We start from the raw sequence: 7,978 nt of genomic DNA, 5'->3' as shown, positions 1-7,978 counted from the left end.
AGATTCATAATATAACAGCATGGAACAATAAAAAATTATAGATACGTTGGAGATGTATCAAAGACTCAAATGTCAACCCTGCGGGTTTGCTGAATCATATTGAGACTTTGGTTACAAATGATATGAACGATAAATTAATGTAAGAGATTACGGGAAAAGGGATCAGCGATGCCTTTTTCCAGATTGGTCCGCTAAAATCCCCGGGGTCGAACAGTTTCTCCGTGTGTTTTTACCAGCGAAACTAGGATGTTCTAAAAGAAGAGGTGGTTGGGAGTGTTAAGCAATTCTTTACAGATGGTGCCATGCCGAGTGAGTTGAATACTACTACTATTGTTCTCATTCCCAAGACTAACCAAGCGGTGGAGTTAAAAGATCTTCGGTCAATCTCTTTATGCAATGTTATTTACAAAGTGGTGTCGAAGTGCATTGTGAGCCGCTTGAGACCGCTCCTAGACGACCTTATTGGCATTGAACAAAGCGCTTTCATCCCAAGAAGGCTCATTAGTGATAACACTCTTATCATGTTTGAATGCTTCCATGTCATCCAAAGGGGGAGAAACTCAACACTAGTGGAAAAAGTGCTAGCCATAACTTCCATTGGTGGCGCTCCATTTTTAACAAATGCCAGGACTATTTTTTCAAATAGTGATGGTGCTGAACAATTTGGTATGACATTGCTACTACCATACTGCTGGCGTACATTATTTCTTGCATGACTTAGATATTTTCTGAGTTTTTTTATGTGTGCTACCGTTTTCTATGGCATGGCCCATTAGGCCTACGCCAGCAAAAAGTGCTATATCCAGTAAAAAACCAGTAAGTCAGATTCACACTCACATCAAACACCCTTTTCTTCTTCGTCCCACCTTCTCGACCAGCGCTGCCACCGCCGACCGACCACGCCGCTCTTCGCCGCCGGAACTGCGCGGCCTCCGCCAACTCCAGCAAAGGAGGTGAGGTCTCCCCTCTTCCCCTCACGAATCTTCTTCCCCTCCCCAAGCGTGTCTCCCTCCGGTGGCGGATCTGGTCTAGAAAATTACTTTTGATAGATGGAGTAGATGATTGGTTTATATATCAATGGATATGGTAAATGCGCGTCTCCCTCCGGTGGCAGATCTGAGCTAGTTTAGTAGAAAATGATATATTTAGTAGAATGGATAGAATGTGTTATGTGTAGAATGGGATTTTTGGTACGTAGTTTCCTTAGAAATGTGCACTGAAGAAATCAGGGCAAATCCTCAAGTCCAAATTTTTTAGGCTGATAATTTGTTATAATTATCATCTGGTTCCATAAGAAATAGAAAATAGCATTGGAAGTTAAAAGTCTGGCACTTGTCGAGCTTTTCTATCGATTGATCCTCTATAACCAACATATCTAGTTTGCTATGCAATTTGCTATTGTAGGTCACCACATGCTATCTAGTTTAATTAGTTCTATACATTGCAATATTTGAACTACTTTACATTGGTGTCAATATTCGTGATATGAAATTGCATATTATCTTGATCGTATATGCAATGTGTTTGTAGGTCATGGCCAATTCTAGAGGCAACAACGAGTCGGTGTGCGGTGTGGACATGGCCAACAATGAATTCTTAGACACTTATGAGTATGTCAGCAAGAGCGTGCAAGGGGGAAATGACGAGCTAAAGGTGGAGATTAAAGAGCTACACAGGGAGACTATTCGGCTCGTTAAGGAGACTAATCAGCTTAGGGACAAGAGGGATAAGCTCATCGAGGATCAGGATAAATTGAAGGAGGAGAGGAGACTCCTCAGGGCTGAGAGGATTGACATGAAGGTGGACATAGATCATTTAAGAAGGGAAGGACATGGGGATAGAAAGAAGCTTCGCCAGCTAGGAATACTCCTTGATGAAGATTAGTTTTTAAGTAGATAGCTACTTTATCTTATTATTTGATGATGATCGAGTAACTAGAGTACTTGAGTGAGCAACTTTTGTGAAGTTTAATATCAACTTGTTGAGTTCATGAGCCTCTTCTGTAATGATTATCTATTAAGTAAGTACCTAGTGTTGATGAGTATATTGTGTCCATTAGTATCTATTAAGTAAGTAGCTAGTGTTGATGAGCAATTTTTTATTGCCAAAAAACCATTTGCTGGTGTTGGACAAGTAGGCACGCCAGCGTTAAGATGAACTTACTGTCGGCGTTGGACTGGTGATACGTCAACATGATGTAGGATACTGCTGACGAGTCCTCCAACGCCACCACTATTTTTAGCAATGGCGCCATATTAGTGGCGTCATGTGTTTATGCCGGCAAGGCAGTTTTTGGCACGCCATAGCTAGGCTTTTCTCCACTAGTGCAAGTGACTCTTTCTGCGCATTCAAGATGGACCTTTCAAAAGCTTATGATCGTGTGGACTAGAAGTATTTAAAGGGTGTGCACACTAAGTTGGGTTCCAACCCCGTATGGGTGAGTTGGGTCATGGCGTGTGTCATTTCTGGCCGTTATGCTATAAAAATGAATGGGGAGCTTTCCGAGGAGTTCTCCCCTTCCAGAGGTTTACGTTAGGGTAGTCCTCTTTCTCCCTACCTGTTGCTCTTTGTCGCTGATGGTCTTTCCAGATTACTGAAGAATGAGGTAAATAAGGGTGAACTCGGAGAACTAAAGTTTGCTCATTCTGCCTCTAGGATATCTCACTTATTTTTCGCTGATGATATTACCCTATTTTCAAAGAAATTGGCCAGCAACCTTCTGTGGTAAAAATGGCAATTCAGGAGTTTGTTAGGAGCACAGGCCAACTGGCTATCCATGAGAAATGTTCCCTCCTTTTCAATTATGAGTGCCCTGTAACCAGGTTGGAAGAAGTGAAGGAAGTTCTTTGTGTCCAAAATTGTACTTTCAAGGAGAAATACCTAGGGCTCCCCATGCCAGAAGGGCGGATGAAGGCTGAGAAGTTTCAGCCTATTAACGATAGGTTTAGCAAAAGACTCTTGGACTGGAATGAAAAATATATAGCCATGGCTAGAAAAGAGGTTCTCACAAAATCCGTTGCTCAGGTGCCTCCCACTTACACGATGAGTGTGTTCAAGATGCCGATGAGTTTCCATGAAGATTATATGAAAGTCATTAGGCAATTCTTCTAGGGGGAGGAGAAAGGACAGAGGAGGGTTCATTGGGCCTCTTGATAATGCTTGATCAAACCTAAAACCCAGGGGGGAATAGGTTTTCGTGACACTTGTTGCTTCAACCAGACTCTCTTAGCGCGACGGGCTTGGAGATTAATCCAGCCGCCAGAGAGTTTATGTGCCCGCCTCTTCAAAGCAAGGTGCTACCCTAACGACAATGTCCTTGATACAGTGTTCTCTGGTGAAGCATCACAAGTGTGGAGGGGAATCAAATTTGGTTTTGAGCTATTGAGGAAAGGAGTAATCTGGAGGATTGGAAATGGAAATTCCATCTGTATTTGGAGGGATAATTGGATTCCTATAGAACCATCCCTAAAAATCATTGGCAACAGGAAACGGTCCAGGACTCGCAGAGTGTGTGATCTCTTCTTACATGAGAGTAAGGAATGGAATGAGGAGTTGGTGAGAGAGGTGTTTTGGCCAAATGACGCGGAGGTGATCTTAAAGTTAAAGATCCCTATACATGAGATGGAGCATGCTCCGGCTTGGCACTATGAATCGTCCGGGCATTTCTCTGTCCGTAGTGCCTACAAGCTGGCATATAATTTGAAGCACTGTAATGCCAACCAGACCCGAAGTAGCAATGCTCCTAAGGGGGCAGGAATATGTGGAAGTTGGTGTGGAATGCAGATATCCCAAACAAGGTCCGGTCCTTTGGTTGGAGGTTGGCCTCTGATAATCTTGCTACAAAGCAGAACAAATGCAAAAGGAATCTGGATATAGATGGTGCGTGCAATATATGTGGTATGGCAGATGAGAACAATTTTCATGTTGTAGTGGAGTGTACCAAAGCCCGGGCCTTACATGATCAGATGCGAGGGTGTGGGATCTTTCGGAGGAAAGGGTTTTCAATTACAACGGGCTTGATTGGCTTCTAATCCTCCTTGCAAAAATCAAATCACGGCAACAAGGTTTGGTGCTTCTAGTGTTCTTGCGTGCTTGGTTCCTTTGAAATGATGTGGTCCACAACCAAGGGAAGCACTCCATTATAGATTCGGTTAGATTCCTGCAAAACTACATTGTGACTTTTTTGGGTGAATGCCTCGCCACTAATGATAAGGGAAAGAAGCCGATTGATGCGACTACTCCCCAGAAGTGCCATATGCCAGTGTTGAACAAATTTGGACCAAGCCTTGCGGGAAAGTCTAGTTGGACTAGACCTCCAGTGAGATGGCTGGAAGTAAACATGGATGCTATGTTTGTAGCCAATTCGGGTGAATCTGGTGCTGAGGTACATTATAAGAGATTACATGGGCAGACTTGTTAGAGTTGAGGGCGTAAAACTCCATGCGTGTATCACCGCTCTTTGATACTCGCACACGCATGGAGTTTTACGCCCTCAACTCTAACAAGTCTGCCCATGTAATCTCTTATAATGTACCCAACACTAGATTCACCCGAGAGCCATCACCGCTCTCCCCTTTCCAGCACCACCAGCATTATTGTCTCGTGTTCCCTTTGTAGTTAGCAATGGAAACATCACTTGCTATAATTTCAGTCTTGATTGACCTTGGTGTTGGAACCAGGATGGTAGTTAACTTTGTTCATGCTGATAGATAGAGATTGGCATCTTGAATTGATGCTTGGCTCTCATTCCTTATAGAATGAACCAAACAGGATTCAGTTTCAGAATCTAGACTCTACATATCAGCAGGAACAATACATCGTATCAAGGGATCATGGGAAGCACAAGATTATTTTTTCTTTTTCGTGTCATGCAGAAATAGGATGGTAGTTCTATACCTCTTGCTTTTGCATAATATTGAAACTTGTCTTTGTTCTGATTCGGTTAAGTATGCTTTTTCAGATGAACATGTTTACAAAATCAATCCAGATGACCATGTTGTTTAGTTCTGAACTCAATCGTGGATGGGATGTACACATCATTAGTAGTAACTTGATACAAGAAATTTTATTAGTTGGCGTACTATTTATTGCTGACATAATGAAAGTGCAACTATCCCTAGGTGGTTTTGGTAATTCATAACAACATATAGCTCATTGAGCTAATGCTATTCCAAGATGATTATTTCAGGAAAGCTCAATGATTGGCATGGCATGGATGTGAAAGTGGAACCCTCAAAATGCTAAGGACAAAAGATTGGCTCAAGCTCAAAAGCTCAAGACTCTTCATTTTATATTTTAGTGATCCAAGATCACATTGAGTCTTTAGGAAAAGCCAATACTATCAAGGAGGGATGAGGTGTTGCTTAATGAGCCTCTTGCTTCATGTGCTTAGTGATATGCTCCAAAACCCTCAACTACTTTCCCATATCCACATATGACCTAAACCCTAAGCCAAACTCGGTCCTACCGATTCTTTCTATCCGCGCCACCGAGTTTCACTTGTCATAAGCCACTGCCAAACCCTAGCAATTCGGTTCTACCGATAGGGATCTCGGTCTCACCGAGATGGGATTGCAAACTCTCTGTTTCCCTTTCATAACTTTTCGGTCTCACTAAAAGAGCGAATCGGTCCCACCGAGATTGCAGTGTAAACTCTTTGTTTCCTTTTTGTAACTTTTCGGTCTCACCGAAAGAGCAAATCGGTCCCACCGAGTTTACCTGACCAACTCTCTGGTTAGCTTATTACCAAACTCGGTCTCACCGAGTTTGTGTAATCGGTCTAACCGAGATTACGTTATGCCCAAACCCTAACCATATCGGTCCTACCGAGTTGCATGTCAGTCCCACCGAAAATCTATAAATGTCACTAGGTTTACCTTTTTGGTCCGACCGAGTTTTTTGATTCGGTCCCACCGAGATTGGAAAACTGTGTGTAACGGTTGGATTTTGTGTGGAGGCTATATATACCCCTCCACCTCCTCTTCATTCGTAGAGAGAGCCATCAGAACACATACACAATTCCAACTCATATGTTCTGAGAGAGAACCACCTACTCATGTGTTGAGACCAAGATATTCCATTCCTACCATATGAATCTTGATCTCTAGCCTTCCCCAAGTTGCTTTCCACTCAAATCTTCTTTCCACCAGATCCAAATCCTATGAGAGAGAGTTGAGTGTTGGGGAGACTATCATTTGAAGCACAAGAGCAAGGAGTTCATTACCTACACACCATTTGTTACTTCTTGGAGAGTGGTGTCTCCTAGATTGGCTAGGTGTCACTTGGGAGCCTCCGACAAGATTGTGGAGTTGAACCAAGGAGTTTGTAAGGGCAAGGAGATCGCCTACTTCGTGAAGATCTACCGCTAGTGAGGCAAGTCCTTCGTGGGCGATGGCCATGGTGGGATAGACAAGGTTGCTACTTCGTGGACCCTTTGTGGGTGGTTGCTTCTTCGTGGACCCTTTGTGGGTGGTTGCTTCTTTGTGGACCCTTCGTGGGTGGAGCCCTCCGTGGACTCGCGCAACCGTTACCCTTCGTGGGTGGAGCCCTCCGTGGACTCGCGCAACCATTACCCTTCGTGGGTGGAGCCCTCCGTGGACTCGCGCAACTGTTACCCTTCGTGGGTTGAAGTCTCCATCAACGTGGATGTAGGATAGCACCACCTATCCGAACCACGGGAAAAACAACCGTGTCTCCAATTGCGTTTGAATTCTCCAAACCCTTCCCTTTACATTCTTGCAAGTTGCATGCTTTACTTTCCGCTGCCAATATACTCTTTGCGTGCTTGCTTGAATTGTGTGATGATTGCTTGACTTGTCCTACAATAGCTAAAATCTGCCAAGAACTAAAATTGGGAAAAGGTTAAGTTTTTATTTGGTCAAGTAGTCTAATCACCCCCCCTCTAGACATACTTTCGATCCTACACATAATTAAGTTGACAAGGGACTGAACTAATTAGGGTATAGTACAAACTAGTAAAATAGTTATATATGGACGCAAGTAGCAAGTAGCCTCATAAGCCCGAAGAACATGTGTTAAGATCAGTAGCATTTCCCTGATATACATCACTTCTTTTACCTCTGTTTAATCTTGCTTCCTTTGCATTGTCACTTCGTTGATTCATGTCTCTTGATTCATATAACCTCGATGTCCATTAGGAAATATATATATGGATGCAAGTAGCAAATTTAACTTGGTGCAAGCTGCAAGGGGAAGGAAAATTGCACTTGGAGCAAAACTGGATTCGCGAAAGATTACCAAAAGGGATTCTCCAAATGGTATTCTCATATCCTATTGTTACAATGTCTCTTTATTAGTTCAAGACAGTCCATATATTAGATATTTGGTTGCACAAAATTGTGGATCATAGAGAAGTAGTATGTAGTATTTATATGTTTCATCTATCTGTCAGACTTTGGCTTTTGAGTTTTATAACTTGTCTATTGAGATCACAGTTGCATGCTTATATGTAAACTTGTATACTGAGCAACAATACGTTATCTTTTGCTCGTCTTTCTTCTTTTTGTATGGGAAAAACTGGTTGTTTTCAATCAAATTTAGAACTGTAATCCTTCTTCTATGTCCTTAGATCTGAAATCCAGAGCCCAATGGAATCTAGAACTTGAAAAGGCTTTGGTGGAGATGCTTCTTCAGCATAATACTACTTATCACCGAGGGCGGAACGGATGGAATGGTGAAATTTGGAATCTAATGGTTGGAATATTCCATGCTAGACATAGTTATGTCAAATTCTCAAAGTCCCAAGTTCAAGAGAAGGAAAAGGAATTGAAGAGAGACTATAAAATGCTAAAGGAGGCACGTAAACAAAAGTGGAGTTGATTGGGATGAAATTAGGTGCATGATACAAGCTGATGGACATCTTTGGGATGAGTTGACGATTGTAAGTGTTTTCCTCCTAATTTCAGTATTGGACTAGTTATATCATTTTATTAACTATCTACTTGTAGTTGTTTAACTT

The 7,978-nt window shown here is 42.4% G+C and overlaps 1 pseudogene; it reads left to right on the top strand.

Moving 5' to 3' along the window:
• The first annotated feature begins 2,892 nt into the window (after positions 1-2,892).
• Positions 2,893-7,978, top strand: part of LOC119333443 — a 25,958-nt pseudogene continuing 20,872 nt past the window's right edge.

Source organism: Triticum dicoccoides, chromosome 7A, assembly GCF_002162155.2.
Source record: "Triticum dicoccoides isolate Atlit2015 ecotype Zavitan chromosome 7A, WEW_v2.0, whole genome shotgun sequence".
NCBI lineage: Eukaryota > Viridiplantae > Streptophyta > Magnoliopsida > Poales > Poaceae > Triticum > Triticum dicoccoides.
This window is presented reverse-complemented; position numbering and strand designations above follow the sequence as displayed.